At 40.9% G+C, this 24,267-nt stretch overlaps 1 long non-coding RNA gene across 2 annotated transcripts in view; it reads right to left on the reverse strand.

The window, feature by feature from the left end:
• The window catches only part of LOC135968203 (uncharacterized), a 433,495-nt gene that overhangs the window by 341,758 nt on the left and 67,470 nt on the right, over positions 1-24,267 (reverse strand). For both annotated transcript variants that reach the window (XR_012427191.1, XR_010582796.2), the window contains one exon: positions 23,208-23,300. This is a non-coding gene — a long non-coding RNA (uncharacterized lncRNA). The remainder of the gene's footprint in view (positions 1-23,207; positions 23,301-24,267) is intronic.

Here is a 24,267-nt window from a genome sequence, read left to right on the forward strand (position 1 = left end):
TTTGTCAGATAAAGATTTGTTTACTGAAACAATAAGAAAAATTTCTAAAAGATTTTGCAGCGACAAGGTTAAAAAAAACTTTAGTTAAAAAGAAGGCTACAAGATTAAATATTCAAATTCAAAGCAATATGGTGCTCCAATGTACAGATCTGAGAGAATTCTATCAGGACAGATAGAGAAGCCTGTGAATTCATCAGTCTCGTCTTCAAAACCCATCAGACCTTAGAGATAACAAAACATTCACCACAGGAAAGAAATGATACAAATGTAAAAATCACGGACTTCCAATTGTTAGTAACTACTTACAACTCTTGGGTTACTCCGACAATTAGGCTGCATCTGATGTATCTTATGAACTACCATGTAACTCCCTATAGCACCAGAATATCAACCTCTGAGAGGAGGAGATGGATAATTTAGGCCAAAGTGTGGAAACCACGGGCATGAACCTGGGGATGGAGGTGGGCAATTGCGCTAGGGGCAATTGAGAACATACAACAATTCACCTTTGTGAGATGGAGTCTTGCTCTGTCACCAAAGGTTGGAGTGCAGTGGCGCGATCTCGGCTTACTGCAAGCTCCGCCTCTACGGTTCAGGCCATTCTCCTGCTTCAGCCTCCAAGTAGCTGGGACTACAGGCGCCCGCCACCATGCCGGGCTAATTTCTTGCAGTTGTAGTAGAGTCAGGGTTTCACCGTGTTATCCAGGATAGTCTCGATCTCCTTGTGTCCGGAATTGGTGGGTTCTTGGTCTCACTGACTTCAAGAATGAAGCTGCGGACCCTCACCCTGAGTGTTACAGTTCTTAAAGATGTGTGTCCGGAGTTTGTTCGTTCAGACATTCAGATGTGTCTGGAGCTTCTTCCTTCTGGTAGGTTCGTGGTCTCGCTGTCAGGACTGAAGCTGCAGACCTTCGTGGTGAGTGTTCCAGCTCTTAAAGGCAGCGTGTCTGGAGTTGTTCCTTCTTCCCAGTGGGTTCCTGGTCTCGCTGGCTTCAGGAGTGAAGCTGCAGACCTTCCTGGTGACTGTTACAGCTCATAAGTGCAGCGTGGACCCAAAGAGCGAGCAGAACCCATATTTATTGCAAAGACTGAAAGAACAAAGCTTCCACAGTGGGGAAGGGGCCCTCAGCAGGTTGCCACTGCTGGCTTGGGCAGCCTGCTTTTATTCCCTTATCTGGCCCCACCTACATCCTGCTGATTGGTCCATTTTTACAGAGTGCTGATTGGTGCATTTACAATCCTTGAGCTAGACAGAGTCACAGAGTGCTAGTTAGCTAGATACAGAGTACCAATTGGTGTGTTTACAAACCTTGAGCTAGACACAGAGTACTGATTGGTGCATTTACAATCCTTGAGCTAGACACAGAGTGCTGATTGGTGCACATATGATCCTCTGGGCTAGATACAAAAGTTCTTCAAGTCCTCATCCAGTTCAGGAGCCCAGCTGGCTTCACCCAGTGGATCCTGCACCAGGGCTGCAGGCAGAGCTGCCCACCAGTCCAGAGCCACACCTGCACTCCTCAGCCCTTGGGCTGTGGATGGGACCAGGCGCCACGGAGCAGGGGAGGGCACCCGTCGGGGAGGCTCAGGCCGCATAGGAGCCTACTGCAGGGGGAGGAGCTCAGACATGGCAGGCTGCAGGTCCTGAGCCCTGCCCCGCAGGGAGGCAGCTAGGGCCCAAGGCAGCTAGGGCTCCCCCGCTGGCACTGCTGGGGGAGCCGGGCAACCTCCGCAGCTGCTGGTCCAGGTACTAAGCCCCCTCACTGCCCTGGGCCGGGGGCGCTGGCTGGCTGCTCAGTGTGTGGGGCCCGTGGAGCCCCTGCCTGCACCCGCCGGTACAGCCCGCAGTCCCGGTACCCGCCAGCGCCTCTCCCTTCCACGCCTCCCGGCAAGCAGAGGGAGGAGGCTCTGGCTCAGCCAGCCCAGAGAGGGGCTCCCACGCTGCCGTGGCAGGCTGAAGGGCTCCTCAAGCGGGGCCAGAGGGGACGCCGAGGCTGGAGGCTGAGGAGGCGCTGAGAGTGAGGGCTGCTAGCACATTGTCACCTCTCATCCTGACCTCGTGATCCGCCCACCTCGGCCTCCCAGAGTGCTGGGATTACAGGTGTGAGCCACACACGCCCAGCCCATTCACCCTCTTTTCTACATTGACTCATTAACTTTTCATTATGTGTATAGACTATTTTTTTAACTTTTAAATTCAGGGGTACAAGTGCAGGTTTGTTACATAGGTAGACTTGTATGATAAAAGTTTATCATACATATTATTTCTTCACCCAGGCATTAAGCCTAGTACCCATTAGTCATTTTTCCTGGTCCTCTCTCCTCCTTCCCTCCACCCTCCAGTAGACCCTACCGTGTGTTGTTCCCCTCCATGTGTCCATGTGCTCTCATCATTTAACTCCCACTTTTAAGAATATGTGGTATTTTTCTTTTCCTGCATTAGTTTGCTAAGAATAAGCCTCCAGCTCCATCTATGTTCCCAAAAAAAGACATGATCTTGTTCTTTTTCTATGGCTGCACAGTATCCCATGGTGTATATGTACCACATTTTCTTGATCCAGTCTATCACTGATGGGCATTTAGGTTGATTCCATGTCTTATAGTGCTGCAATGAACATGTATGTGCATGTGTCTTTATAATAGAATTTATTTATATTCCTTTGGGTACATACTCAGTAAGGGGATTGCTGGATCAAATGGTAGTTCATCTTTAGGTCGTTGAGGAATTGCCATGCTGCTTTCTACAATGGTTGAACTAATTTACACTCCCACCAACAGAGTATAAGTGTTCCTTTTTCTCTGCAGCCTCACCAGCATCTGTTATTTTTTAACTTTTTAATAGCCATTCTGACTGTTGTGAGATGGTATCTCATTGCGGTTTTGATTTGCATTTCTCTAATGATCACAGATTTCCTATTTTCAAACACAGTGCCATGTAATATTGTCTTTGATTTTCACAACTTGGGAGAATGTTAAGTAGATGCCAACATTCTTTGAGATTTGCCCATCTCAAAGAGGAAATTTTGCTTCAAGTAAGTTGTATGACTTGTCTGACGTCACAGCAAAAAAACAGAATTGGGCCCAGAATTTTCATCCTCTAATCCTTAAGCCAATGCTCTTAACATCTTGCAAGTAAATTTGGGGAAGAACAAATATTAGCATTACCAATCTACAATCCTATAGGGCATCATATTTCACATTTTCCCAGGGGAAAGCAGAGGAAAATGGTGCTGAATTGTGTATGAATTAGATAGAGTGGAGCTTTCATAGCATGATTTTGAGCTGTTTAAGCTATATTGCTTTGTTCTTGCAGACACATTACTAACAACTTATATAACAATTCCCTAGGTCTTTAGAAAAAAGAAAAATGCAAAATATTCATCATGAACCACACTAAAAGCTATGTTAAATGGAAATGCCTAACGCGGCTGTGTTTAAGCTCTGCGATATATTAATGTTCAAAGGCCTAATTGAGGAAATAAATCTCAAACATAAGACAGATTCACAATGGGGGACCAAAACAGATAAACTTTTAGTCCTCACTATTAAGGTTTTTGCAAAATATAATGAAATAACCAAGAAGAAATCATGGCCTGAGAGTCAGAGACTTTCATTTACACAGCAAGGGAGATACTTTTCTGGGTTTTTTTCTTTTTATATTATTATACTTTAAAGTTCTAGGGTACATGTGCACAATGTGCAGGTTTGTTACATATGTATACATGTGCAATGTTCGTGTGCTGCACCCATTAACTCGTCATCTGCATTAAGTATTCCTCCAAATGCTATCCCTCCCCCATCCCCCGTCACCCCCCGCCATGACAGACCCCAGTGTGTTATGTTCCCCACCCTGTGTCCAAGTGTTCTCATTGTTCAATTCCCACCTATGAGTGAGAACATGAGGTGTTTTTCTGTCCTTGCGATAGTTTGTTCAGAATGATCGTTTCTCCAGCTTCATCCATGTCCCTACAAAAGACATGAACTCATCCTTTTTTATGACTGCATAGTATTCCATGGTATATATGTGCCACATTTTCTTAATCTAGTCTATCACTGATGGACATTTTGGTTGGTTCCAAGTCTTTGCTATTGTGAATAGTGCCACAATAAACATACGTGTGCATGTGTTTTTATAGCAACATGATTTATAATCCTTTGGGTATATGCCCAGCAATGGGATGACTGGCTCAAATGATATTTCCAGTTCTAGATCCTTGAGGAATTGCCACACTGTCTTCCACAATGGTTGAACTAGTTTACAGTCCCACCAACAGTGTAAAAGTGTTCCTATTTCTCCACATCCTCTCTAGCACCTGTTGTTTCCTGACTTTTTAATGATCACCATTCTAACTGGTGTGAGATGGTATCTCATTGTGGTTTTGATATGCATTTCTCTGATGGCCAGTGATGAGCATTTTTTCATGGAGACCTTTTTTAAGAGGCTCCTCACACTTTGTTGTTGTTTTGTTTGTTTGTTTGTTTGTTTTGCACAAAGCTGGTGGATGAGGCCTTGGCTTACACATCAAAGCTTCTCTGATGGATTGTTCTTTTGACAATACGACTATCGTTCCGTGAATGCCAAACAACAGAAATATAAATGTTACATTGAAACTGGTTGTGGTTTCACCTACAAGTTGCCAGCATCACCTAGAAACAAAGATGGCTCTTAACTTGGTAACAAGTGAATATCTTAGAGTTCCCTTTGTTCTTTTGCCTTACATTTTTGTGGTCTTCAATGAAATGGTGAAAGTAAACATTGATCCCAACTTCTATGGTATGTAATATGAGATAATTCATTTACAATAATATATCAATAAATGGAAACACAATAGCAATTCTACATAATAGCAATTCTCCTTGAGTAAGAGAACAACTGCTAGCAAGCCCCATTAATATGAAAATCATCACATCTTATAATCCAATCTACAAAAAAAGTTCACCTGGAATATTAGTCAGGGTTCTCTAGAGGGACAGAACTAATAGGATAGATATATATACAAAGGGGAGTTTATTAAGGAGTATTAACTCACACAATCACAAGGTCCTACAATAGGCCCTCTGCAAGCTGAGGAGCAAGGAAGCCAATCCGAGACCCAAAGCTGAAAAACTTGGAGTCCAATGTTCAAGGGCAGGAAGTATCCAGCACAGGAGAAAGATGTAGGCTGGGAGGCTAAGCCAGTTGAGCCTTTTCACATTTTTCTGCCTGCTTTATATTCTAGCAGCTGATTAGATGGTGCCCACCTAGATTAAATGTGGGTCGGCCTTTCCCAGCCCACTGACTCTAATCTTAATCTCCTTTGGCAACACCCTCACAGACACTCTCCAGATCAATACTTTGCATCTTTCCATCCAATCTACACTCAGTATTAACCATCATACCTGTCTATGAACTCTGATCATCCAGGTTGGTTCTGCTCATCTGCTCACCTGCCTGGTCAGTACACTCTTCTTCCTTCTTCATAGTCCATGGATGTCCCCCTGAATTTGAGTTCTTAATTCCACGTGGAAATATTTTAAGACCACTTGGGATTCATCAGTTTACATTAGAATTTGGTGACATAAATGTCTGAGGATCTACATAGTATCCATGAGTTCAGCACAATTATAACTGGTGTGCTATTGTCATTCTATAGGATGTGAACGTTTGTACTTCCTCCACACATGAACTTAGATACTTTTTTGGACGTTGGTGGTAACAAACTGAATCAAGGAACTAGCTAGAATGAGATCAGAGGGAACTGTCGGATTGATTGATTTTGAGATGGAGTTTCGCTCTTGTCGCCCAGGCTGGAGTGCAATGGGGCAATCTTGGCTCATTGCAATCTCCACCTCCCGGGTTCAAGTGTTTCTCCTACCTCAGCCTCCCGAGTAGCTGGGATTACAAGCACGTGACACCATACCCAGCTAATTTTTGTATATTTAGTAGAGACGGGGTTTCACTGTGTTGGCCAGGATGGTCTCAATTTCCTGGCCTCGTTATCTGCCCGCCTCGGCCTCCCAAAGTGTCAGATTTTTTTATCCCATGCCTTTCTGATATCACTTTTCTGATATTCACATTATCCCATCCCACTAGATTTCAAATATTCACAGTTTTATCAGTCTCCAGTTCTTCATCTGAGCATTCCACAGCTTTCTAAAGCAGAAATTACAACTGCTTTAGAGACTCTTCAGCATTTGCGCATTAATTCAAATAAATGCAAAGAGAACAAATTCCTTAATTTTGAGCTTACTAATGTTTATTTCCTGGAATTTAAGAATCTGCAAATATAATTTTTATTATACCTATTGTATCTCTACATTCAGTAGATTGCAACTTTATTTCATTCTCCAAAACCCACCTGGATCTGGGTCTCAAAAAGTATTTTCTCTCAAGATAATTACTTCTGCTATGGACTATGGAAGTCAACTTTGCAACTTGAAAAGCTGAGAATTTCTTTCTCCTTGTGTTTCTGTGGTACCACTATTCAGTCAGCAGTAAGCACAGAAAGATGATAAAGGGTAGTGGGAAGTATTGATTTTTTTTGTAACGGTAAAGAGTCAATAAGATTGTGGCTTCACATCATTGCATATCCTCCTTAAAACATCCTTTCAATCACAGTCTATGACACTAGAAGGCCATATTTCACTAAAGAAGTTTAAAGTATCTCTTTAAATGTCAGACGAGTCACGTGATTCCCACTGCCTAACAGGAAGTCTCATTGTCCTCATGAGATCCTTCTCCCTGCTCATGGCACATACCCCCCCATGTACAATATGCCTGAAAAGCATAAGGTCTTACTTAATCCGATGAGAGCTCAGTCCTGTGTCCAAACAGGTACTCACTGAATTCACTGCTGCTGTTGCTTCTCTTTTCCACACTGTGTGTGCTGTGAGTGATCGTACAGCATCTCATGTATGACGCTTGTCTACTAATGCCAGGATGACTTTTTTGGCACAGGTCCCAAGACAAACCGCAACAGAAGACTCAGGTTGAATGCTGGGACAGCAGTTTATTTTATTTCATACCCTCATGTGCGGCTAGAGGTCCAGCCACTGTGCTATTTCACTGTGGCTGAAATGAGAGAACTTTCTAGCATCAGTTGTATTGGAACAACATCACAGTTTGAACTCTTAGATTCATCCCTTGAGTTTGAGTCCCAAACTTTGACTTATGCTTTTCTCAAGGAAATTGTGTTTCAAGATCTTTCATTCCCTTTCCTGTCATTGGACCTCAACTAGTGCTACCATAATACACATCGACAAATCTCCTAGCTGGTCTTGGGAAGAGCTGTGGTAACTGAACTCTCTAAAGAATACAATTTCCAAGTGTAAACTGATCCATTCCCGCCCTCCTGCTACCAGCCACCACCACAGCTTCATATATTAGATTTCTCCACAAAATGCACTCCAATAAACTCATGAGAGGTGTTGGTTGCACCAAATCCCAGAAAAAAATGGCTGCTAGCCTGCCAGTTTTTGCAAAACCGAGAGGTATGTCTAAGTAACACTCCCAAGGACAAAGTCCCTCATTTCCCCAACACATAATCACAGAGTGAAAGAAGTAAATGTTTGTATATGTTACAAGGTTTTAAAAAACTATGGGAAAGATTTAGGAGCCTACTACTTGCATAAGTACAGTCATATAAATAGCCACTCCTAAACTTGCCCAGACAGAATAATAATCTATTCCAACTGAGAAGCTAAGAATTCTGATTTCAGATCAGAGATTAGGAAAATGGCAGATAGAAGGCAGGACTAAATCGCAGCTCTCGCTTGGACATAAAGATCAATGTGTGGAGACTCACATCATGAACTTTTGCTCTAAGAACTACTGCAGAAACATACCAGGAAAGCTGAGGAAGTCCACAGACCCTTTGAAGAAAGGAGATTGCTCCTGTAGACCATGGGAGACAGACCAAACACTGCAAGTGCCCAAAGCGTGGAACTGTGAAAGGGGATTGCCCACCCCTGAACATACACCCTCACTAGGGAACCTGAAGGTCCAGATCATGGGAGAAGAATTTTGCCTTACCTGGAGCTGAGACAATTTTAGAGAGCCAACTGCAATACAGGGGTAGAAGAAAAAGCAGGAAGAGCCTGGTGGGCCCTCTCAGTCCCCAGGGAAACCATTTCTGACTTTGTCTCACAGAAGTCCTTGGGGAGGGCTGCCAGAGGAACTGGGGAAAGACCACAGGGAGGAGCAAATTTCCAGCTGAACTTTGCAACAATCTCAACCAAATGGGAATTTTCCTGAACAGAACGTGGGGGAAGGGGTGAATCCAGACACAACACAGAAGTGAGGCGCAAAACCTGAAAGCCCTGCTTGCTTTCACAGACTGGAGGCTGGTAGCCTTGGGCAAAGTTCTCAGTCCTGCTCACCCGCTGCCTAGAAACAAAAGGTGATATTAGGGCAGGGCACTGTGGGAGTGAGACCGGCCTTTTGGGCTGTGTGAGAGCTGAGTGAGGCTTGTAACTGCTGGCTTTACCCCACTTCCCTGGTGACCTGCATGACACAGCAGAAGCAGCTATAATCCCCCAGGAAACAGAACTCTATTGGCCTGAGAACCACACTCCCATCCCCCCACAGCAGCTGCAGCAAGGCCTGCTCAGATAGTCCTAACCCCACCACCACCTGATGGTCTTTCTCTACCAGCCCTGGTAGCCAAAGACAAAGGACATATTCTCTTGGGAGCTCTAGGGCCCCACCCACCACCTGATCATCCCTATACTACCACAGCTGATGCTCTCTTGAAAGCGCCACCTTCAGTAAGGAGGTCAACCAGCACAAAACTAGTGCAATAAACAAAACTATAACTAAAGATGTTCACAGAGTCCATTTCACTCTCCTGCCACCTCCACCATAGCAGGTGCTGCCATCCATGGTTGGGAGACCTGAAGAAGGTTCACATCATAGGACTCTGTGCAGACACCCTCCACAGTACCAGCCCAGAGCTTAGTAGCTCCACTGGGTGGCTATATCCAGAAGGATACAACAATCACTACAGTTTGGCTCTCAGGAAGCCACATCTCTAGGAAAAGGGTGAGAACATGACATCAAGTGAGCATCCCATGGGACAAAACAATCTGAACAGCAGCCCTTGAGGCCCAGATCTTCCCTGTGACATAGTCTACCCAAATAAGAAGGAGCCAGAAAAAAAAAAAATCTGGTAATATGACAAAATAAGGTTAATTAACACACCCCCAAAAAATCACATTAGCTCACCAGCAATGGATCCAAACCAAGAAGAAATCCCTGAATTGCCAGAAAAAGAATTCAGAAGATCGATTATTAAGCTAATCAAGGAGGCACCAGAAAGGTGAAGTCCAACTTAATGAAATTTCTTAAAAGATACAAGATATGAAGGGGAAAATCTGCAGTGAAATAGATAGCATAAATAAAGACAATCACAACTTCTAGAAATAAAAAACACACTTAGAGAAACGCAAAATGCACTGGAAAGTCTTAGCAATAGAATCAAACAAGCAGAAGAAAGAATTTCAGAGCTTGAAGACAGTTTTCAAATCAATCTGACAAAAACAAATACAAAAGAATTTAAAATAATGAACAAAGTCTCCAAGAACTTTGGGATTATGTTAAATGACCAAACCTAAGAATAATTAGTGTTCTTGAGGAAGAAGAGAAATCTAAAAGTTTGGAAAACATATTTAAGGGAAATAATCAAGGGAAACTTTCCCAGCCTTGCTAGAGATCTAGACATCCAAATATAAGAAGCTCAAAGAACACCTGGGAAATTTATCACAAAAAGATCATGGCCTAGGCACATTGTCATCAGGTTATCTAAAGTTAATATGAAGGAAAGTATCTTAAGAGCTGTGAGGCAAAAGCACTAGGTAACCTATAAAGGAAAACCTATCAGATTAAGAGCAGATTTCTCAGCAGAAACCCTACAAGCTGGAAGAGTAGGGCCCTATCTTCAGCCTCCTTAAACAAAACAATTATCAGCCAAGAATTTTGTATCCAGCAAAACTAAGCTTCATAAGTGAAGGAAAAATAGTCTTTTTCAGATAAACAAGTGTTGACCAAACTCACCACTATCAAAGCCAGCACTACGAGAACTGCTAAAAAGGAGCTCTAAATCTTGATACAAATCCTTGAAATACATCAAAATAGAACCTCCTTAAAGCATAAATCTCACAGGACCTATAAAATAAAAATACAATAAATAAAAGGAAAACAAGGGCCAGGCACGGTGGCTCATGCCTGTATTCCTAGCACTTTGGGAGCCCAGGGCGAGTGGACTGCCTGAGCTCAGGAGTTGGAGACCAGCCTGGGCAACACAGTGAAACCCCATCTCTACTAAAATACAAAAACTTAGCAAGGCGTAGCAGTGTGAGCCTGCAACCCCAGCTACTTGGGAGGCTAAGGCAGGAGAATTGCTAGAACCTGGGAGGCAGAGGTTGCAGTGAGCCGAGATGACACCACTGCACTCCAGCCTGGGCAACAAAGTGAGACTCCATCTCTTAAAAAAGAAGAAAAGAAAAGAAAACAAGGTATTCAGGCAACAAAGATCATGATGAATAGAGTAGTACCTCACACTGCAATATTAACATTGAATGTAAGTGGCCTAAATGCTCCACTTTAAAGATACAGAATTGCAGAATGGATAAGAATTCACCAACTAAGTGTCGGCTGTCTTCAAAAACTCACCTAACACATAAGGACTCACATAAACTTAAGGTAAAGGGGTGGAAAATGATATTCCATGCAAATGGACACCAAAAGCTAGCAGAAGTAGTTATTTTTATATCAGAAAAAAAAAAAACTTTAAAGCAACAGCAGTTAAAAAAAGACAAAGAGGGACATTAATGATAAAAGGACTAGTCCAGCAGGAAAATGTCACAATCCTACATATATATGCAACTAACACTGGAGCACCCCAATTTATAAAACAAATACTACTAGACCTAAGAAATAAGATAGACAGTAATGCAATAATAGTGGGGGATTTCAATACTCCACTAACAGCACTAGACAGGTCATCAAGACAAAGTCAGCCAAAAAACAATGGATTTAAACTATACCCTGGAACCAATGGACTTAACAGATATTAACAGAACATTCTACCCAGCAACTGCAGAATATTGATTCTATTCATCACCACAGGGAACATTGTCCAAGACAGACCATATGATATGCCACAAAACAAGTCTTGAGAAATTTAAGAAAATTGAAATGATATCAAATACTCTTTCACATCACAGTGGAATAAAATTGGAAATCAACTCCAAAAGTAACCCTCAAAATCATGCCAGTACATGGAAATTAAATAGCCTGCTCCTGAATAATCTCTCAGTCAGCAATGAAATCAAGACAGAAATTAAAATATTCTTTGAACTGAACAATACTAGTAATACAACCTATCAAAACTTCTGGGATATAGCAAAGGCAGTGTTAAGAGGAAATTTCATAGCCCTGAATGCTTACATCAAAAAGTCTGAAAAAGCACAAATAGACAATCTAAGGTCACACCTCAAGGAACTAGAGAAAAAGGAACAAACCAAACCCAAACCCAGCAGGAGAAAGGAAATAACCAAGATCAGAGCAGAACTAAGTGAAATTGAAGGAAACACACACACAAAAAAAAACACAAGATAAACAAAACAAAAAGCTGGTTCTTTGAAACGATAAATAACATTGATAGACTATTAGCAAGATTACCAACCAACAAAGAAGGAAGATCCAAATGAGCTCCACTAGAAACAAAATGGGAGATATTAGGATCGATACCACAGATATACAAAAGATCATTCATGGTTACTATGAACACCTTTATGTGCATAAACTAGAAAACCTAGAGGAGATGATAAATTCCTGGAACTCTACAACCTTCCTAGATTAAACAGGAAAGAAATAGAAACTTTGAATGAACCAATAACAAGCAACAAGATTGAAATGGTAATTTTTAAATTGCCACCAAAAACAAGTCCAGAACCAGACAGATTCACAGCTGAATTCTATCAGACATTCAAAGAAGAATTGGTACCAATCCTATTGACACTATTCCACAAGATAGAGAAAGAGGAAATCCTCTCTATATCATTCTGGCTTCATAAAGCCAGTATCACCCTACTACCAAAACCAAGAAAGGACATAACAAAAAAAGAAAACTACAGACCAATGTCCGTGATAAATACACATGCAAAAATCCTTAACAAAATACTAGCTAACCAAATCCAACAGAATATCGAAAAGAAAATCCATCATGATCAAGTGGGTTCCATACCAGGGATGCAGGGATAGTTTAACATACACAAGTCAATAAATGTGATACACCACATAAACAGAATTTAAAAAAATCCCACGATCATCTCAATAGCCACAGAAAAAGCATTTGACAAAATCCAGCATCCCTTTATGATTAAAACTGTCAGCAAAACTAGCATACAAGGGACATAGCTTAATGTAATAAAAGCTATCATGACAAAACCACAGCCAACACAATACTGAATGGGAAAAAGTTGAAAGCATTCCCCCTGAGAACTAGAATAAGACAAGGACGCCCACTGTCACCACTTCTCTTCAACATAGTACTGGAAGTCCTAGCCAGAGCAATCAGACAAAAGAAATAAAGGGCATCGTAATCAGTAAAGAGGAAGTCAAACTGTCGCTGTTTGCTGATGATATGATTTTATACCTAGAAAACCCTAACAACTCCAGAAAACTTCTAGAACTGATAAATGAATTCAGCAAAGTTTCAGGATACAAAAATCAATGAACACAAATCAGTAGCTCTGCTATATACACCAACAGCGACCACGCTGATAATCAAATCAAGAACTTAACCTCTTTTACAATAGCAGCAAAAAAATAAAATAAAATACTTAGAAATATACCTAACCAAGGAGTTGAAAGACCTCTAACAAGGAAAACCACAAAACGCTGCTGAAAGAAACCACAGACGACACAAACAAATGGAAACATACTTCATGCTCATGGATAGCTAGAACCAATATTGTGAAAATGACCATACTGCCAAAAACAATCTACAGATTCAATGCAATTCCCATCAAAACACCATCATTCTTCACAGAACTAGAAAAAAAATCCTAAAATTCATATGGAACCAAAAAAGAGCCTGTATAGCCAAAGCTAGACTAAGCAAAAGAACAAATCTGAAGGCATTACATTACTCGACTTGAAACTGTGCTGTAAGGCCTTGGTCACCAAAACAGCATGGTACTGGTATAAAAACAGATATATAGACCAATGGAACAGAATAGAGAAACCAGAAATAAAGCCAAATACTTACAGTCAACTGATCTTCAACAAAGTAAACAAAAACAAAGAAAGGACACCCGATTCAACAAATTGTACTGGACTAATTGGCAAGCCACACATAGAAGAATGAAACTGGATCCTCTTCTCTCATCTTATGCAAAAATCTCAAGATGGATCAAAGCCTTAAATCTGAGACCTGAAACCATAAAATTTCTAGAAGGTAATATTGGAGACACCCTCCTAGATATTGGCTTAGGCAAAGACTTCATGACCAGGAACCCAAAAGCAAATGCAACAATAACCAAGATAAATAGATGGGACATAATTAAACTGAAAAGCTTCTGCACAGCAAAAGAAATAATCAGCAAAGTAGACAGACAACCCACAGAGTGAGAAAAAAATCTTCACAATCTATACATTTAACAACGGACTAATATCCAGAATCTACAAGGAATTCAAGAAAATTAGCAAGAAAAAAACACAATCCCATCAAAAAGTGGGCTCAGGACATGAATAGACAATTCTCAAAAGAAGATATACAAATGGCAAAAACATATGAAAAATGCTCATCACTAATGATCAGGGAAATGCAAATTAAAACTACAATGACATACCACCTTACTCCTGCAAGAATGGCCATAATCAAAACATCAAAAAATAACAGATGTTGACAGGGATGTGGTGAAAAGGGAACACTTTTACACTGCTAGTGGGAATGTAAACTTGTACGACCACTATGGAAAACAGTGTGGAGATTCCTTAAATAACTAAAAGTAGAACTACCATTTGATCCAGTAATCCCCCTACTGGATATCTACCCAGAGGAAAAGAAATCATTATATGAAAAGGATACTTGTACACACATGTTTATAGCAGCACAATTTGCAATTGGAAAAATATGCAACCAGCCCAAGTGCCCATCAGTCAACAAGTGGATAAATTGTGATACACACACACACACACACACCATGGAATACTACTCAGTTATAAAAAAGAATAAAATAATGGCATTCACAGTGACCTGGATGGAACTGGAAACCATTATTCTGAGTGAAGTAACTCAGGAATGGAAAATCAAATATTGTATATTCTCACTCACAAGTTCTCACTCATAACTATGAGAATGCAAAGGCATTAGAATGATACAATGGACTTTGAGGACTTGAGGGGGAAAGGGTGAGAGGGGGTGAGGTATAAAAGACTGCAAATTGGGTACAGTGTGTACTGTTTGGGTGATGGATGAACCAAAATATCAGAAATTGCCACTAAAGACCTTATTCATGTTAACCAAACACCACCTGTTCCCTAAAAACCTATGGAAATAAAAAATTAAATTTTAAAAAAAGAATATTGATTTCATTTATTTTGCTACCCAGAAACCCTGTTTCCAAAATGGGTCCTAGCCCCACACCCTGGAGCCCCAGAACATCTATTTTGTTCACCCACAACTATTTATTTATTTTAGTTTACAAATAATAAACATGCATGGCAACCCCCTTGTTCTTCTTCATGAATATTGAAATGTGTGGCACTATTAGCTTGCCTGAAACATAAGCCAGAACCACAAGGAAAGCATTTTTCTAGATTTTCCAACCAGAGGGATTTAGTATTGAGGACAAGGAGCATACTAAACACTTACTTGATGTGGCAATGAAATATCTCAGGCTATTTGAAATTAGAAAGGGGCCTTTGCTACAATTCAACCCTCTTGATGCTTTTTACCTCTCTCAGTCTTATACCTAACCCAGAGAAGAACCAGCTCAAGGTCCAGTGTGGTGGCTCAAACTTGTAATCCCAGCACTTTGAGAGGCCAAGGCAGAGCAGGTGACTCGAGGTAAGGAATTTGATACCAGCCTGGCCAGCATGGTGAAACCCCATCTCTAGTAAAAATACAAAAATTTAGCTGGATGCAGTGGCACATGCCTGTAATCCCAGCTACTCAGGAGGCCGAGGCAGGAAAATTGCTTAAATCCGGAAGGCAGAGGTTGTACTGAGCAGAGATCACACCACTGCACTCCAGCCTGGGCAATAGATTGAGTGAGACTCTGTCTCAGAAAAAAAAACAACAACAAAACACCAGTTCAGCAAACCTCCAAATAATTATTTAATAGGAGTGCATGAAAGCTTGATTTGACATACTAAAGGAAAGCTTCAGGACAAGGGAAATGTCAGATAACAAGAGAAAAAATCTTGAAGCCTATACTTGTAGGAAAATAATAAGTTGTTTGAAGAAACCATGTAATTGGTGAAATGTGGTGGCTCATGCCTGAAATTCCAGCACTTTGGGAGGCCAAGGTGGGTGGATCACTTGAGGTCAGGAGTTTGAGAGCAGCTTGGCCAACATGGTGAAACCCCATCTGTACTAAAAATACAACAATTAGCCAGGCCTGGTGGCATGCACCTGTAATCCCAGCTACTCCGGAGGCTGAAGCAGGAGAATCACTTGAACTCGGGGAGGGGTCACAGGAGGTTACAGTGAGCCAAGATCAAGCCACTGCACTCCAGCCTCGGTGAGAAGAGTGAGACTCTAGGAGGAGGGAGGGGGAGAGGGGCGGGGGGAGGGGGGGGGACGGGGGGGACGGGGGGAGGGGGACGGGGGGAGGGAGACCGGGGGAGGGGGACCGGGGGAGGGGGACCGGGGGAGGGGAACAGTGGGGAGGGGAGAGGGGAGGGGGACAGGGGAGCAGCGGGGAGGGGGAGAGGGGAGCGGGGGAGTGGGGAGGGGTAGCGGGGAGGGGGAGAGGGGAGGGGGAGAGGGGAGGGGGAGAGGGGAGCAGGGAGGGGGAGAGGGCAGAGTTGCATGTCAACTACATGCAACCCAGTCTATAGTTTTATTTCTTATGGTTCTGAAGGCTGGGAAGTACAAGATCAAGATGATGGCAGATTTAGCATCTGGTGAGGGCCTACTTCCTGCTTCACAGATGACACCTTCTTACTGTGTCCTCACATGATGGAAGGGGACAAGGCAGCTTTCTGGGGTCTCTTTTATAAGAGCACTAATCCCAGTCATGACAGTCGTGTCCTCATGACCTAATCTTCTCCCAAAGGCTTCACCTTCTAATATTATGACATTGATGAGGAATCTTCATGCATGCATTTGGGGATGGACAGACATTCAAGTCACAGCAACCACCTTTGACAATACTGCTTCACCTCACCCTCCACATAATAAATATCTATATAAATGTACTCCCTGGATTCCAATTACTAGTCATTTTGTATATCAGGGACATATCAATTGTGAAGAAATAGCTTGCATACAGTCACCTTTTGACTCCTATTATGCATAATGCCATTTAGCTACAAAGAGAACTTTTGTTAAAAAATGAAAATTCTGTACAGAGCATGTAATTGAAAGAGAAAAACAGACGAAAATAGCTTCCAAACACTATAGCCTTGGAGAAAAATATCATTGAGCATCTCAGAATTTCCATAGCATTCGTCCCACAAGAGCTATTCAACAAGTAGGAACCTCCCGTCTCCTCTGAACCACCACATAAACCCTTCATTCTTGGCCTACGTGTCACTGAAAGTGTTACCTATAGTTATCTTGCCACAAGCCGAGAAAGAGGTGTACTCCGAATTCATGTCACTATTTCCATCACCTAAGTGTGATTCTTATGTTTCAAATGTTAAACATCCTAAATGGTCAAAAAAAGAGGGAGACAATGGATTATACTTTTTAAATATGCAAGCCCAACCACTCAATTATACTTATGCTTCAACTGCAACTTAGAACACTGAAATAGTCCTTCATTTATCATGCACTCACAAAAGGGTTTTTGTTTTTTTGCTTTGCTATATTTTTTGGGGGGAGGTGGGGGGACATGTACACACAGGAAGCTTTCTGCCTCCTTTATTTTCTCATGGAACTGTAGGGTTTCTTGTTTTGTTTTGTTTTTTCCAGAACACCCCATGCCTGCTTTTATAGAAGTCACATAAACACCACCTAGTCTCACTGGAAAATGATGGAAACTTTGTCAGCAGAACTTCATGAAAAAAAATAGATATATATTTCTTGCTTAGAAAATAAGTCATGATTTTAAAGGACCAGCAGCATCTGTGAAGAAACCCTGTCAGTCAGAATCCTACACACATGCAAAGATTTGCCCACCTCAGCCCTGTGGGACTGATTCACTCAGACCATACTGCTAACCCTGTCACCAAGCTTTCGTTCCTCTCTCCCTTTCTCTGTGCCATTTTACCTCCACAAAGTTCAAATTATTTGTCTATATAATCCTGAGTTAAAATAAAGTTTCAATAGAAGTAATAAGACCAAATTAAGTATAACAAGGGAGTTTTAAAAAAATATATAAGATCCACTAAAGAATTTACTATGACAGGGGAAAAAATATGTATTTTGTACTAAGTTCCACAAACTCTCTCAGGGGTGCACTGAAAACCATGTAACACCATTGACTAGACACCTTTCTTGACATCCTGGAACTTGCTTATAAGAAAGAGGGCGCGGTGGCTCACGCCTGTAATCCCAGCACTCCGGGAGATAGAGGCGGGCGGATCACAAGGTCAGGAGATCGAGACCATCCTGGCTAACACAGTGAAACCCCGTCTCTACTAAAAAATACAAAAAATTAGCCAGATGTGGTGGCGGCGCCTATAGTCCCAGCTAATCCGGAGGCTGAGGCAGGAGAATGGTGTGAACCCGGGAGGTGGAGCTTGCAGTGAGCCGAGATCCGGCCACTGCACTCCAGCCTGGGCGACAGAGCCAGACTCCATCTCAAAAAAAAAAAAAAAAAAGAGGTATACGTAAGAGGTGTACTTATAAGCAAGTTCCAAGATGTCAAGAAAGGTGATTAGAAAGCATGGGAAGCATAATCAGTCATCATCATGATAGAACTTAATTTTCAGGTATATTGTTGAGCCATGATTCTTGTTTCAGAAAGTAGATAGCAGGGACCACTTTCCCTGTCCAAGTTGGTAATGCGAAGGAACAGTTCTGACTAGAAATGAGGAGGATTGACGGGCGTTTTTGACACCTGTGCTCAGTCCATTCCTCCTCCTTCCTCCAGACTTTTTGCTCTGTTCATAGGCAGTGCGGAGATAACAGAAGATCTGCATGGTTGACTGCGACTTCCTGGTTATGTTGCTTAAGATATCTGAGTGCAGGAGGAGTAAGCCCTGCAAAAAGTCCAAGAAATCTTCAGTGTTTCTAGTTTTCTGCTGCTCTAATTAAACATTTGAGATAAATTAACCGACACATAGAATAAAATCAGATACCTTCTCTCTTGTAATTCGTAAAGATTACATGTCTGAGAACTCAATATCTAGCCCAAAGCCCAGCACATGCAAAGGCAAAATAATGAACGATTCAGTAAATGAACATGCGGTAGCTGGGTAACCAGTTACCTAGAGACAAGCATTCACCTGAGCAAAGTTTACTGTCCAGGGAGTTTTGCTCGTGGTCATATAAAGAAAGCATTACAGTTATTGAGGACTATGTACTAAGGCTTTGTGACAGGCTCTGTTATTGTCTAGTGAAGAGGATTCTGCCATTTAGAATAGGAAGGTGTACAATGTTAACTATTTTATGATTTTATTTAGTGTGGTTTTTCTGCCAATTGAAAAGTCATTTTCTATATTGTAACAACTTCAAAAACACACACATCATACTATTCCTTTTGCATTAAGAAATCTGCAAAGTTATGTTTCAGAATATGAATTAGATTGCTAGAAACACATTCTCGATACACATATGGTATTTAAAGTAATTATAATATTTTAGCCATTTAAAATTGTTTTCATTTTCATGAAGTAAACTCAAAAAGCTTTCCCTATCAACATGAAGAAAATGTAAGAGTATCCAGTTTCTGCATCTCTGCTATCTATCTAGTCATCTATATGACTCCAGCACACAATTTGTATTATTAGATTATTAGGGTCCTTTCGCCCTGTGATGCACAGGAGAAAAGAATGAGGTTCCCTGAAGAGAAGCCGTTCACTAGGTGGCTGCTATGGACTGAAATGTATACCTCACAAAATTCCTGTGTTGAAATCCTAACCCCTAATGTGACTATAATTGGAGATAGAGCATTTAGGAAGGGAATTATGGTGAAATGAGGCCACAAGGGTGGAACCCTAATCTGCTAGGACTGGTGTCCTTTTAATAAGAGGAACGAACACCAAAGCTCTCCCTGTCTCTCCTCGGGAGCAGAGGAAAGGCCACGTGAGGACATAGCAAGTCAGCAGCCCTCTGCACGCCAGGAAGAAAGCACTCTCCAGAAACCAGCCCTGCCAGCACCTCAATCTTGAACTTCTACCTCCAAATCTGGACAAAATAAATGTGTTGTTTAAGCCACTCGGTGTGTGGCATTTTGTTACAACAGCCAGTGCTGAAGAACACACTTTGCAATGCATGGCTCGGAACTGGGAAAGAATGAAACTGTTTTGATTACATATTCCTGTAAAGAGGACTATGGTGCATCATGTGGTATGAGGAACAGGATCTTAGAGGCATTGTTTCCATTTACAGCAGGAAACACCTTAAAAATAACACAGGAACAAGACAGTCTCTTACTCTAAATTGGCTATTCTGTTCGTGTAAAGAAGGAAATAGAATAAAAGTAGGCTACAGTATCTAGTTTGTTTCGACTCCAATATTTCTTAATAAAGCAGAAAGTCACACAACTAAGGTGAAAATTCACAAGTGTACAAAGCCAGAGCCAGAAAATGAGTCAGATATGAAATCCATTATTGGAAAAGACAAAAATATTGAAAGATTTCAGAATGTCTCACTTAACCTAATCTAAATTTCCTATCAAGTATTTTATATTATTTACTTGTTCTGAGATAAGTGAGGAAATTGTTCATGGGTTTAAAAAGACATGTTTGATGTTTCTGTTGTTTTTTACCGTTGAAAGCACGAGAAATAGCAGGAACTGGAATTCAACACCACCTCACAAATTTAGGCATTGATGATTACACTGATGCTAAGAAAAACTCATCATCTCAAAGTAGGTGACAATACTCTTTCTCTCCCTAGGGAATAATCCCTTGTTCAGACATACTATGACTACAAACTATATGCAATGCAGCTGGTCCTTTTTGCCCATGTACCAGATTTTGTTGGGTACACATAGTATTTTGTATGTTTATAGTTATGTTTCAGTCTTATTTAGTGTCCAAACAATTGGGTGGTTTCACAAAAATTTAGATTTCTGCCTTCTCTTTAAAACTCAAAATACCTGGCAAGTATTGTTAGAGCTGAGCAGCAACTGATCCTCTATTTGGGAACCTCAGCTCCCCATAAACTTAACCAAGGCCATTTCACTAATATTTGTTACCTTCCTGTCTCTTCCAGACATTTTAGTGTATAACCTCTGCTTTAATATTGGGAGATTTTCCACCATGGCACACATTTGCCTATGCAACAAACCTGCACATCCTGCACATGTACCTCAGAACTTAAAAATACACACACACACATGCGTGTGCGGAGGTTTTGCTTTTTTTAAAACCAGTATCTGTGTCCTGTTCTTCCCTCCCCATCAATACTTCTATTCTGATAAAGCAATCTAACTATAGACTGCAACACTGGGATGACAACTGGAGAAAGGGAGGGAGGAAGAAGAACAATCATAAATTTCATCTTGGAAAGCACAACCCATGCAAGAAAACTCAACCAGAGAGTGAAAGACAGGGAAGATGTGCAATAATGCACATTTTCATTTTAAAATTTTAAATAATAGGTATATGCTATATATACTCCATATGTATGTTCAGTGTCAGAACAGGGTTAGAAGAACATCCTGTCTTATTTATCAAAGTTATACCAGATTTAACTTCTTCTAGATTCTGGGGTCTGGGCTAGGAAATATATATCTCAACCTACCACCCCGCTCTGGATTGAAGAGTATTCAGTAGCACCCAAGCTGATATTGAATGAGGCCAAAGCCCCAAATGCCAAGTCTGTATAGGTCCATCCATCTCTTCTAATGTGAGAATAAGCAAATGAAAAGGTAAAAAGGGAGAAATACTAGCGGGGCTCACAGCAAAAGAAAATGCAGAAATGTAGAAAAGAGATATTATCCCAAAGATTCTGAACACAGACGTAAAAATAACTTAGCAAAAAAGAAGAAACATATATATATATATGTAAACACATATATATGTAAACACATATATATATGTAAACACATATATATGTAAACACATATATATGTAAACACATATATATGTAAACACATATATATATGTAAACACACATATATATGTAAACATACATATATATATGTAAACATATATATATATGTAAACATATATATATATATATATATATTTTTTTTTTTTTTTTTTGAGACGGAGTCTCACTCCGTCACCCAGGCTGGAGTGCAGTGGTGCCATCTTGGCTCACTGCAAACTCCGCCTCCCGGGTTCACGCCATTCTCCTGCCTCAGCCTCCCCAGTAGCTGGCATTACAGGTGCCCACCAAGTGGTTGGCATTTTTTTTAAACACTCAAGATCAGATACATTTACATTATTGTGCGACCATCAACACCATTCATCTCTAGAACTTTTTTCATCTTTCTCAACTGAAACTCTGTACTCATAAAACAATAACTCCCTTTTCCCTCTTCCCCAACCCTTGGCAGCCATTCTGTCTCCTTGAATTTCACTACTCTAGGTGATATGGGAGCGGGACAGGGAAGTGCTGGGTAGAGAAGGCAAATCTAAAAGAGTTTGGTAACACATGCCCACTTGGGCTTCGGGAGTCACAGACACCCATCCCTAGATGCTGCCACGGGGCCTGAGCCCAAAAGCCCTCACCTGGGCCTCTGCACCTGCCTGTCTGGATGCTCCTACTAGGGGTATGAGCTACGGGACTACCAAGAAGGCAAGCCACACCCCCGTCACACGTCCTGCGAGGGGAATCAGGGAACTCTCCCGTTTCACAAGTACCTCATCCCAGTAGAATCATATCATATTTGTTCTTTTGTCATTGGCTTATTTTACTTAGTACTGAGTAAAATGGTAAACTTTGTTATGTTTATTTTATCACAAAAAAAAAGGCTCAAGAAATCACCTTCTTTATGAAATAGGAGTAAAATGTCATGAGAGGAAAATTAAGCAATAGGCTATAATTAAATAAAAGCCAACAGGATAGGAGATAGGTAGAATAAGAAAGAATTGCAAATAGATTCCAAAATAGAAAAGGTCATTATATTTGGTACTGGGAATTGGCAATGATTTCTTGTACGTAATACCAAAGGTACAGACAACAAAAGAGAAAAACAGACAAATTGGAGCTACTGAAAGTTTAAAATTTTGTGCATCAAAAGACACAATCAACAGAGTAAAAAAGCAACCCCACAGAATGGGAGAGAACATTTGGAAATCACATATTTAATAAGGGATTAATATTTAGAATATGTAGAGAATTTTTATAAATCAACCAAAAGCAACCTGATTGAAAAATGGGAAAAGGACTTAAAAAGACATTTCTCCAAAGAAGATATACAAATGGCCAATAAGCATGTGAAAAGATTCTCAACATCATTAATCATTGGAAAAATGCAAATCAAAACTACAATTAAAGTTTCACACCCATTAAAATGGCCATGATCCAAAACAAAAAACAAACACAAAAACCAACCCAGAAAACAACAAGTTTTGGTGAGAATATAGAGTAATCAGAACCCTTGTGCACTGCTGCTAGAATTATAAAACAACATAGTCACTGTAGAAAACACTATGGTGGTTCCTCGAAATTTAAAAAAAGGATTGCCATATATCTAGCAACTCTCTATACATGAAAGAACAGAAAGTAGGATCTTAAAGAGATATCTGTACCCCAATACTCACAACATTATTCACAATAATTCAAATGTGTAACCTACTCAAGTGTCCATCAATGGATGAATGGATAAGCAAATTGGGGGATATACATGTGTATCAGTCCGTTCTCATGCTGCTAACAAAGACATACCCAAAACTGGGTAATTTATACAGGAAAGAGGTTTAATTGACTCACAGTTCAGCATGGGTGGGGAGGCCTCAGGAAACTCAATCATGGCGAAAGGGGAAGCAAACATGTCCTTCTTCACATGGCAGCAGCAAGAAGTGTCTAGCAAAAGGGAGACAAGCCTGTTATAAAACCACCAGATCTCATGAGATCTCACTCACTATCACAAGAACAGCAGCATGGGGCTAATTGCCCCCAGGATTCAATTACCTCCCACCAGGTCCCTACCCCAACACCTGGGGGTTATGGGAACTACAATTCAAGATGAGATTTGGGTGGGGACACAGCCAAACCATATCACCATGCAATGGAATATTATACAGCCTTAAAAAGAACAAAAATTCTGTCATGTGCTACAATATAGATGAACCTTGAGGACCTTACCCTAAGTGAAATAGTCCAGTCACAAGACAAATACTGTATAATTCCACTTACATGAGCTACTTAGAGTCATCAAAATCATAGAGTCAGAAAGTGGAATGGTGGATGCCAGGGGCTCAGGGAAGTGAGGAGTTACTGGTAAGTGGGTATAGAGTTTCAGTTTTACAAAATGAAAAGAATTCTGGTGATATGGGGATGGTAGTGATAGTTATACAATAATTTAAATGTACTTAATGCCACTGAACTATACACTTTAAAAATGGTTTTGCTAAGTTTTGTTATGAATATTTTACAATTAAAAATTTAGAAAAAAATGTTGATACTGGAAATAGCATACAGCTAAGCTGCTGCTATAGAAAAAAAATGGATGTGGAATGTAGATGACAAACATAAAATAATTCCATAATGTGTGGAAAGCATTGCTCCTGGCACCCAGCCATTATTCAAGAAAAGGCAGCCATTATTATGTTTGGGGAAGGGAGGCATAAGAAGATCTCTGTGATGAAGAAATAATAAGTTATTAGACAGGGAGAAGATGGGAAGGTCCTATGACCCACAGCCTTCTAAGAACTAGAATATTCAAAAAGGGTAACCACACTCCAGGCCAAGCCAATTCAAACAAAACAAAGGAACCACAATAATTTTAATGGCAAGGATATTTTAAAAATCCACAGCATAGGCAAAGATA

Source organism: Macaca fascicularis, chromosome 18 (genome assembly GCF_037993035.2).
Source record: "Macaca fascicularis isolate 582-1 chromosome 18, T2T-MFA8v1.1".
NCBI classification, from domain to species: Eukaryota; Metazoa; Chordata; class Mammalia; order Primates; family Cercopithecidae; genus Macaca; species Macaca fascicularis.